Here is an 11,530-nt window from a genome sequence, read left to right as displayed (position 1 = left end):
GGCCCAATGGATAATAAGAATTAACTGATGAGGCCGGGTGCGGTGGCTCATGCCTATAATCCCAGCATTTTGGGAGGCTGAAGAGGGCAGGTGACAAGGTCAGGAGATCGAGATCATCCTGGCCAACATGGTGAAACCCCATCTCTACTAAAAATACAAAGAATTAGCCGGGTGTGGTGGCACGCACCTGTAGTCCCAGCTACCAGGGAGCCTGAGGCAGGGGAATCACTTGAACCCAGGAGGTGGAGGTTGCAGTGAGCCAAAATTGCGCCACTGCACTCCAGCCTGGCAACAGAGCAAGACTCCATCTCAAAAAAAAAAAAAAAAAAAAAAACAGAATTAACTGATGAATAGGGAAATTTCAGGTCTTCAACATCTTAATCCAGGACCACAGTAATGGCATTCTAATTGAGCCCCTTGAGGAAGTATTCCCTTAATCACCAGATCAGTCCAGATAACCTCTCTTTGATTGTGTAGCCCCTGGAGAACACAGCTACTTTATTTTTCCCTTATTTTCTGAGATAGTTCAAGATCAGCCTCTGTCCTTAGAGACAGACTCTATTTCTGTAAGTATTTCTGCCTGCAGGCATTTCACGGCCCTGTGGGTGAGTGGGCTTGGCGATTTGCTTCTAAGCAGTAGAGGTGATAGGATTATAATCTTCTAAGCAATGGAGGTGATTATGTTACATAAGATTGCAACTTCTGTCTTGTAAGCAGACGCTCTTTGTTGCCTTCTAAGCTTTCGTGCTTTGATGAAGCAAGTAGCCATGTTGAGGAGGTTCACATGGCAAAGAAGTGAGAGAAGCTTCTGGCCAAAGCCAGCAAGTTGCTGAATCTCACCAACAGCACTGTGAGCTTGGAAGCAGATCCTTCCCCAGTTGAGGATCAGATGAAGCCCAGTCCTGGCCAACACCTTAAGTGTAGTCTGAAGCCGTGGACTGAACTAAACCACACTGCGTATTACAGAAACTGTGAGATTATAAATACATGTTGTTTCAAGCTGCTAAGTTTCTGGTAATTTGTGATAACAACAGGTAATTAATATGCTCCCTTATGCAGTTGCGAGCTCCTGAAAGGTAGGGCTGTGTTGCATGTTTTACTCATCTCTGAGGGCCTGGTATCCGGGAACTCTGTAAGGTTTGTACCCCCAGTGAACCTGGTCTCTATTTCCCTTCCAATATATCCTCCGTACTGCCTCAGAGGTATCTTTTTAAAATGCTAATTTGTGTCACTCTCTGCCTAAAACTCCTCAGTGGCCGCCTATCATTTTTAATGAAAATCCAAGCTAATTAGCTTAGTAATTAAGGAACTTCACCACATGTCTCCAAACTGTTATTCCAGGCTCTCCTCCCCCACTATTGCCCCCCACCCACTGCTACCATATACTCTGGCCACATGGATTCAACACTCCTCAAACCTGCTCTTCCATGGGTCAAGGGACTTGTGTGTGCTGTGCCTCTGCCTAGAAGACTCTTCTCTTGTCCTGGTGAACTCCTACTCAGCCTTTACAGTTCACCAAAAGATCACCCTTTCCTGAAGCCTTCCCATCTCCTCCCCTAGTCCAAGGTCAGCCCTACCACTGTTCTTTCTTGGTAATTTGAGTGCTATTATACCATTTATCACATAATAATAAAAATAATTATAACTATTTTACCACTTGGCTCCCCTTCTAGTCTGTGAGTTCTTTAAAGATGAGTACAACTCCTCTTCATATCCTTCTCTTCCCTCTCCCCCTGCCTAGAAAACCCAGTCATAGTTTAAGAGTAAATGAATGGCATTAATGATACCCAAAGCTGAAATGAGATGCTCATGGGTTAAACGACAGCGAGGTAGGCTGCGTTAGTGGGTACCAGCAGAAGCTCTGTAGACACCTGAAGCATGGACTGAGTGTGGTTTGCAAGCAGTATAGATATAATCTCTTGTTGCTGGTGCTGTCCCCTTGTTGTAAGGGAAAGGAGAAATGGGAGGCAAGAGAAACTTCCCTTTTCTACCAAAGACGGCTATTTTGTGGTAGAACATTATATGGTGACCTTTTCTGAGACTTTGTTCTTACATACCAAGCATGTAAACTTAACACTTTCTTTTCATTCCTAAAATCTTAGATGATGGATCAAGGTTGACCAAAGTCCTTCTCTGGCTCTCCTAAACTTCCTAATGGAGACTATTCAAACACAAGGCCCACTGTATCAAAACCTCAGAGAAAACATTTTGTGAATGTCCTGTAACTTGCACGTTTCCAATGCTCTTTCTCACCAATTATTTTTGTCCTAAGGGTCCACAGATGTCACATGAATCCAGTTATCCAGAGAAAGGTGCTAAGGCCGCTCCTTACCTTTCACTCTTCTGTTGTTGTTGCTGTTGTTGAGACAGAGTCTTGCTCTGTTGCCCAGGCTGGAGTGCAATGGCATAATCTCAGCTCACTGCAACCTCTGCCTCCCAAGCGATTCTCCTGCCTCAGCCTCCGGAGTAGCTGGGATTACAGGCACCCGCCACTATACCAGGCTAATTTTTGTATTGTTAGTAGAGATGGGGTTTCACCATGTTAGTCAGGCTGGTCTTGAACTCATGACCTCAGGTGATCCGCCCGCCTCGGCCTCCCAAAGTGCTGAGATTACAGGTGCGAGCCACCGTGCCCAGCCCACCCTTCACTTTTTAGGATTTAAAGCAAAGGCAGCCTTTTCAGTGTGTAGGAGGGGATCCCTGGAGAAGAGGTTTAGTGCAAAGCCATAGAGAGTCAGCAACTTAAACTGACAGCAAATTACTTGGTTTCAATTAAAACAAAGTCTTGACACCACATGTTTTCTTTCCCCTTCCCTTCCCTTCTCTTCCCTTCCCTTCCCTTCCCTTCCCTTCCCTTCCCTTCCCTTCCCTTCCCTTCCCTTCCCTTCCCTTCCCTTCCTTTCTTTTCTTTTCTTTTCTTTTGAGATAGGGTCTCACTCTATCACCCAGGCTGGAGTGCAGTGGCACAATCATGGCTTTTTGCATCCTCAACACCTGCGCTCAAGCGATCCTCCTGCCTCAGCCTCCCAAGTAGCTGGGACTACACGTGCATTGCATCATGCCTGGCTAATTTTTAAATTTTTGTAGGGACAGGGTCTCGCTATGTTGCCTAGGCTGGTCTGGAACTCCTGGCCTCAAGCAAACCTCCTACTTTGGCCTCCCAAAGTGCTAATCCACTGCACCTGGGCTTGACACCACATTTCAACATGAGTGTTTAAGTTAGCTAAGTCACATTTAGGTAGGAAAAGCAGGATCATATTTTTTCAGTCCATCTCTTATCAGTTCATGGTTGTCATTACAGACAATGAAAAAATGTATATATACATTTTTGATGCTGAGTGAATACATGTATTTATACCACTGGCTCAGATCATGGCTATTCTATGGATTTTGAGTCTCTGTGCATAATTTCTTAATAGATTTACAACAGAGACAACCCAATCTGTTGTTTAGATGGCTGGAAAAGTCAGTTTGAAACTAGATAATGGTTTCAGTGTCCACATGTAAATGGAATATACCTATAAGTATCTTACACTTTGCTGCAGAAATCATCCTAATCAGCTTGGTATTCTCTTTCCAGTACCACCACAAAGCAGCCTCTGGATTTAGGAGAGGCAGAAAATACTTCTGTTGCTCTTGCCTGAGTTGGGGACAATGACCATTCAATAAATATGATCAAATACCTTTGCTACACCAGACATAGCAGATGCAAATGGGAATAAGTTCTCAAAGAGGAGGAGACAAAAGGTAGCACATTATAACAAGGCCCGGAGGGAGGGAAGGGTTTAGTAAGCATTTGATGAATGAATGAAGACATGAAGAATAAGCTGTTATAATAGTGAAGTATACCCAGGAAGCCATGAAACTAGGGCTAAAGCTTGGATGTATAGGGAAAATGTAAAAATGGACTTTCTCTTTTCCATATCAACCTAGAATCATAACATTTGCTGTTTTCATTTTGCTCTTCCAGACCATGTGCCTCATGACTAGTGGCAGAGGGTAGCAAGACTGTGTTTGTGTATGTATATGTTTAAATAAATAAGCCTGTCTTTTAAAAAATAGTATTTTTAATGACTAAGGAATTAATCATGAATAAATATATGTAAGACAAGGTATTAAGTGGCTAGGGGAGGTGGGGGGTGTTCATAGAAAAGCCATAGCTGCTCTCTGCCTTCAAGGACCTTATGAGAGACAGCATGAAAAGCTTACTAATGGTGCGAGGCAGAAGGAGGGATGCTGAGTGAAGGGTGCTGATACAGAGTCTCCACGTGCGAGGAAGAGGAGGTCATTGCGGGCTGGGCCATCAGAGGAGGATTCCTAAGAGGATGACACTGCAGGACAGATGGGACAGCTGGAACAATTTTGATAATTTAACAAAGTTATATTTGAAAAAAGAGAACACAGAGTTATTCCATGAAACATGTGAATGAACAAATGAACAATTTACCCAGAACGTTTCACCCAGAAGAGATATTATATGTCAAGCACTGTGCTTGACACTAGGAATGGGGCCCATAATATCCTCATCAAAGGCTATATCCATCCATAGCTATGTTTTAAAAAATATCTTTATTGGCTGAGCACAGTGGCTCATATCTGTAATCCCAGCACTTTGGGCGGCTGAGGCGGGTGGATCACCTGAGGTCAGGAGTTCAAGACCAGCCTGGCCAACATGGTGAAACCCCGTCTCTACTAAAAATACAAAAATCAGCCAGGCATGATGACGGTTGTCTGTAATCCCAGCTACTCAGGAGGCTGAGGCAGGAGAATCACTTGAACCCGGGAGGGGGTGGCTGCAGTGAGCTGAGATCGCACCATTGCACTCCAGCCTGGGTGACAAGAGCAAGACTCCGTCTCAAAAAAAAAAAAAAAAAAAAAAAAAATCTTTATTACGTTATAAGTGATATACAACAAACTGCACATATTTAATGTTTTACAGTGTTATATGTTTTCATTTATGTATACACTCATAAAATCATACTACAATTAAGACAGTGAAAGTACCCATTACTTTCACAATGTCCCACATGTCCCTTCATCTTTCCTACTTCCTGCCCCTCTCCACAGCCTCCATGTTCGGGCAGCCACCCAGTCTACTTTCTGTTACTATAGATGAGTTTGTGTTTTCTAGAATTTTCCATATTTAGAATCATACAGTAGATACTCTTTTGTTTGATTTTTCTCATGCAACATAATTCTTTTGAGATTCATCCATGTTGTATGTACATCAATGTCCATTTCTTCTTTATTAATGAATATTCCATTGTATACCACAATTTGTTTATCCATTTACCTCTTGATGGACTTCTGAATTTTTTTACCATTTTTGGCTAATTCTAATAAAGCTGCTATGAACAGTATGCTTTGCATATATTTTCTCCCAGTCTATGCATTGTCTTTTCAGTATCTTTTGAAGAAAAGTGGGGTGTTTTGTTTTTGTTTTTTTGTGGACACAAGGTCTCACTCTGTCACCTAGACTGGAGTGCAGTGGCATGATCATGGTTCACTGCAGGCTTGGCCTCCTGGGCTCAATTGATCCTCCCACCTCACCCTCCTGAGTAGCTGGGAATACAGGCACGTGCCACCATGCCAGCTAATTTTTGTATTTTTTTTGAGACAGAGTCTTGCTCTGTCACCCAGGCTGGAGTGCAGTGGTGTGATCTCGGCTCACTGCAATCTCTGCCTCCCAGGTTCAAATGATTCTCCTGCCTCAGCCTCCTGAGTAGCTGGGACTACAGGCATGCACCACCACGCCTGGCTAAGTTTTGTATTTTTAGTAGAGACGGGGTTTCACCATGTTGGCCAGGCTGGTCTCAAACTCCTGACCTCCAGTGATCTGCCTGCCTTGGCCTCCCAAAGTACTGGGATTATAGTTATGAGCCACATTGCCTCCTAAAGTGTTGGGATTACTGGCATCAGCCACCATGCTTGGTCTAATTTTTGTTTTTATTTTGTTGTAGAGATGGGGTTTTACCATGTTGCCTAGGCTGGTCTCAAACTCCTGAGCTCAAGTGATCTGCCCACCTCAGCCTCCCAAAAATGCTGGGATTACAGGTGTGCACCACTGTGCCTGGCCTTGAAGAGAAGTTTTAAATTTTGATGTAGCCCAAATAATTTTGGTATCACATCTAAGAAACGGGAAGCCAAGTTCCCAGATATTTTCTCTGTTTCTTATAAAAGTTTCTTGGTTTTAGGCTTTATAATTAGGATCTGTGAGCCATTTTGAGTAATTTTTGTACAATATTATATAAGATATTCATTGAATTTCTTCTTTTCAGATATGGATGCTGAATTGTTACAGCACTGTTTGTTAAAAGACTTCTCTACTTTTTCTGCACTTGTGTCAAAAATCAATTTTCCATATATATGTGGGTCTATTTCTGGACTATTTTGTCTTATTGATGTATTTTTTGAACTTTATGCTAATGCCACACTATCTTGATCACTGTAACTTTATAATAAGTCTTGACATGAGATAGTGTTAGTCCTTCCACTGCATTCTTTTTCAAAGTTGTTTTGGTCGTTCTAGATCTTTTGCATTTCCCTATGAAGTTTAGAAAATAAAAACAAAATAAAATAAACAAAAACTTGCTGAAATACTGATTGTGATTGCATTGAATCTGCAGATAAATTTGAGGAAGAACTGACATAACAATGTTGAGTCCTCCAATTCATGAACATGGTATATCTCTTCATTTACTTAGGTCTTTTTTTCAGTAGTGATTTATAATTTTCTTGGTATGGATCTTCAAACGTTTTGTCATATTTATCTCTAAGTGTTTCATAGTTTTTGATGTTATTGTAAAGGTATTATTATTATTTAATTTTTTAAAATTTCCGATTATTTCTTGGTAGTATGTAGAAATACAACTGATTTTGGTATATTAATCTTGTATTCTGCAACTTTGCTATTATGGGCTGAATTGTGTTTCCCTCCATATTTATATATTGAAGTCCTAATCCACGATGCCTCAGAATATGACTATTTGGAGGTAGGGTCTTTAAAAAGGTAATTAAGGTTAAATGAGGTCATTAGGATGGGCCATAGTCCAATATGACTGGTGTACTTACAGGAAGAGGAGATTAGGACAAAAACCTATACAGAGAGAAGACCATATAAACATATATAGAGATTTATCGGCCGGGTATGGTGGCTCACACCTGTAATCCCAGCACTTTGGGAGGCCCAGGCAGGCGGATCACAAGGTCAGGAGTTTGAAACCAGCCTGGCCAATATGGTGAAACCCCATCTCTACTAAAAATACAAAAATTAGCCGGGCGTGGTGGCGGGTGCCTGCAGTCCCAGCTATTTGGGAGGCTGAGGCAGGAGAATTGCTTGACCCTGGGAGGCAGAGGTTGCAGTGAACTGAGATTGCGCCACTGTACTCCAGCCTGGGTGACAGAGTGAGACTCTGTCTCAAAAAAAAAAAAAAAAAAAGACAACTTATCTACAAGTCAAGGAGAGAGGCCTCACAAGAAACTGGCCCTGCAACACCTTGATCTACAGACTACTACTATTCTTAGTCACCAGAATTGTGAGAAGATAAATTTCTATTGTAAACAGAATTTCTGTTGTAAGCCAACCAGTGTGAGGTACTTTATTATGGCAGCCTGGCAAACTAATACATTTACTAAACTCACATATTAGTTCTAATAGCTTTTTTATAGACCCAGGATTTTCCACATAGACAATTACATAATATAAATAAATAGTTTTACTTCTTCCTTTCCAATTTGATGCCTTTTTATTCCTTTTCCTTGTCTGATTGCACTGTCTGGGACTTCAAGTACAATGGTGAGAGCAGACATGCTAACCTTATTCCTAATTTTGTTTTATTTTATTATTATTTTTTAGATGAAGTCTCACTCTGTTGCCTTGGTTGGAGTACAGTAGTGCTATCTTGGCTCACTGAAACCTCTGCCGCCCGGGTTCAAGTGATTCTCCTGCCTCAGCCTCCTGAGTAGCTGGGACTACAGGTGCGTGCCACCACGCCTGGCTAATTGTATTTTCAGTAGAGACAGGATTTCACCATGTTGGCCAGGCTGGTCCTGAACTCCTGATCTCAAGTGATCCACCCGCCTCAGTCTCCCAAAGTGCTGGAATTACAAGCATGAGCCACCTCGCCTGGCCATTTTTCCTCATTTTAGTGGTAAGTGTTTAGTACTTCATCATTAAGTATATTAGGTTTTTCGTAGATACTGTTTATCAAGTTGAGGAAGTTTCCTTGTATTCCTAGTTTCATGGCCTTGATTTTTTTAACTTCAATTTCAAAAGCAGGCAAACGGGTACTCTGAATAGTTAGGCAAACCTTCCCTATACCTATAGAGAACAACTGAAAAGTTAGGCACACCTTCCCTATGGTTATAGATAATAACTATACAATGTGGAGAATTAGTGACAAGCATGGATTCTAGACCCAGATTACACAGGTTCAAATCCTGGTTTTGCCAGTTACCAGCAATGGGATTTGGGGACAAACGACTCACTTATTTGCGCTTTCATTTTTTCATCTGTAGAATAAGGATAATAATGATGCCTGCCTCATAGGGTTTTTATCAGGATAAAAATGTATAAATATTTATAATGTGTCTAGAACAGTGTCTCTCAAATAAGTGCTATGTAAAATATTATTCTCATATTCATTCACAATCATGGAAGGCAACTAGATTCTGTCTCAGGATGCAAGCCCACTATGCTAGCATCCAGACATGCATTTTATTCTGTCTTTTCCCCAACCCCTGCTGCTCTTGGTGGCACAGCTAGAATTTGAGACTGGTAGAATCATCAGCTAGCCCCACCTCAAGCTCAAGGCAGAAATTCTTTCTGCATGTCACACCTGACAGCTGCTGACTGCTTTCTGACCAATAATTCTTCAGGTTGACTGCACATTCAAGAAGTCTGGCCTGATGATATCAGGCTGTGAGGTGACAGTGAGGTTTCCCAGGGATTGGGAAGCTAAGTGTCTGTGCTTAATGTATGCATTGCTAGGTCCCTCAGTTGCTTCCACCATGATACCTGACATAGGTATTGGCCTCTACTAGAACAAAGGCCCCTCAGACATAAACTCCAATGATTGGGTCTCCTGAAAACTGGCAACTTGTTTCTTTTGCCCCTAGGAAACCAAATTAGGGTCAAGGAGAGGGCTGGCTTCTCTTTCTTAGGAACTGCTCAGATCCTGAATAACTGCTCAGAGCCCTGAATAACTCTGGGCTCTTTTTTTTTTTTTTTTTTTTTTTTTTTGAGATGGAGTTTCGCTCTGTCGCTTAGGCTGGAGTGCAGTGGTACGATCTTGGCTCACTGCAACGTCTGCCTCCCAGGTTCAAGTGATTCTCCTGCCTCAGTCGCCCAAGTAGCTGGGATTACAGGAGTGCACCACCACGCCCGACTAATTTTTGTATTTTTAGTGAAGATGGGGTTTCACCATGTTAGTTAGGCTGGTCTCGAACTCCTGACCTTGTGATCCGCCTGCCTCAGCCTCCCAAAGTGCTGGGATTGGGCTTTTTAAAAAAAGTCCCATTGAAGGTAGGAGGGGAATTAGGTTCAATTCTTCCATTTCTAATTTTTAAAAATTAGAAAGTTTTCAACAGTGCATGATTCTCAGGAATTCTTGGCTAGAAGATCTCTTGATTTCAGATTTAGCATGAGCCTTTTCCTGATTGAGCAGCAGGTTGCTTTGCTCACTTAACAGTATTGTTACATAAACAAGCAAGAGATCTGTGTGCTACAAGCAAAGTCAAAATTTCCATCTGAATTTCAGCTAATCATGATATAAGGACCAATTCAGGCTTTGGATGTTTCAGTGTCCTGAGCTGTGCAGCTGTGTTTTCCCTCTTTTCACTAAATGCTGTAGTTTAAGATTTAGAGAATTATGTAAAACACACTGGCAGTGCCAGGGCTTAAAAGGGGTAGGATCCCCTGCCCAGTAATGTTTGCTCATGTTCTTTCTCTCTTTTTTGCTGATAGTAAAAAGGTTCTTGAAAATGATCCAGTCTACAGGAGACAGTCTACAAGGGTCTACAGGAGCAAGACGGGTTTCGGACATTAGCCAAGGCTTCTTAGTTCCAGGACTATGCTTTTTCTTAAAATAATTCTGAGAATTAAGTGCAAAAATATGTGAATGTCACATGTGCTGTGTGCATTTATAAATAAATGTGATATGTAAAGGTGTATTTACACATCTACCAATCGCACTGCAAAACCATCCCCAGCTCATAGACCAACCAGTCTTCCAAAATACTACTGTGATGCACTTAAAATCTGCAACTCTGCAGGAAGGTGACCTCAGTGTGCCTTCTTTGAATTTGCAGAATTGTGTACAAGAACACAAACCGTTTATATAGGATTGTAGCCTTTTTTTAAATGCTAAAAAGGTCCCCATGATTTGCTTTGTTTAAGACATACACTCAAAACTTTATTAAAAACATTTTTCAAAACTAGTTTCATAAAGCTAGACACATCAGCAAGCCTCGATTGAGGGGTGGAAAATGAATTGTGTATCTTTAAACCGCAGAAGTTAAAAGGCTTTTTTTTTTTTTGTTAGCTAACAATGGAAACTTTTTTTTAAGTGTTTCCCTCCCTCGTCCTGCCAAGCAATAGAAAAAAAAAAAAAAAAGAAGAAAGAAAAACTTGTTCCGCTGAGTTCAACCCCAGACAGGCTCACAACTTCCTTCCTGCTTTCCTCCCCCAAGCCTCCGCCTTTCTCCCTCCTCCCTCCTCCACCCCCCCCCCAACTTTTCTTTCTTTCTTTTTTTTTTTCAATCGTACATTGAACAAACACTGAAGTAGCCCGGAGCAGACACTGACAGGAGCAGTATCTCCACGGCCGAAAAGGGCGTGCAGAGCCGGCTTGGCGTCGCAACTGCCGGGATCGCCGGGCCCCTGAACCGAAGAGCTTCCCCCTGTTTCGCACTCCTCTTTTTTGTCTTCCATAGCTTGTGAGAAAATAAATTCTGAACATTTTTACTTTTAAAGCCATCTCGTCCCTAGGAGGTCTGCGCCTCTGGGCATGTAGTCTACACAGGACCTGAGAATCTGAGAAATTGCAGGTAAGTTTGGCGGCCTTTTAATGGCTCTCGCCTCTGAACAACCCTCTTTCCCCTCACTTTCTGCTCTGGAGCCAATCTTGGCCTTCCTGGTTCCGAAGTAGGGCAAAGGGGTGGGCTGGGGAGGCAGGGAAGGGGGTTTGATTTTGGAGGGTGACATGGAGTGGTGGTGGGGAGAAAATCGGGAGAGGGGAGGTCCTCGCATTTCTCCTACCCGCTTTCCGGGCCGCTCACTCCGCGCCGCCTCCCCCAGCGCGCTCCAGGAGTCCCCAGGCTGGGGTCTCGGGGCGGCTCTGCTGGCGCCGGACGAGGCTGCCCGGGATGCAGAGAAGCTCTGCGCTCCGCGGCGCTGTCCTGGGGTGTTAGAGCGCCAGCTCCAGGGAGGTTTGCAGAGCCAGAGGCTCTGTGCATCTAGGGCTGCTGCCCGGCCGCAGCCATGCACGCCCCTAAGTTCCTCCGAGTGGGCGCGGGTCCGGGAGCCCGCAGG

General features: G+C 42.9%; 1 protein-coding gene across 1 annotated transcript in view; it reads left to right on the top strand.

Moving 5' to 3' along the window:
• The first annotated feature begins 10,911 nt into the window (after window positions 1–10,911).
• Window positions 10,912–11,530, top strand: part of ITPKB (inositol-trisphosphate 3-kinase B) — a 108,822-nt gene continuing 108,203 nt past the window's right edge. The window contains exon 1 of the mRNA XM_010381941.2: window positions 10,912–11,046. The gene's annotated coding sequence lies outside the window, so the exon portion shown is untranslated. The remainder of the gene's footprint in view (window positions 11,047–11,530) is intronic.

This window comes from Rhinopithecus roxellana, chromosome 8 (assembly GCF_007565055.1).
Source record: "Rhinopithecus roxellana isolate Shanxi Qingling chromosome 8, ASM756505v1, whole genome shotgun sequence".
Taxonomy (NCBI): domain Eukaryota; kingdom Metazoa; phylum Chordata; class Mammalia; order Primates; family Cercopithecidae; genus Rhinopithecus; species Rhinopithecus roxellana.
Note: the sequence above shows the minus strand (reverse complement) of the source record. Positions and strands in the feature narration are given on the sequence as shown.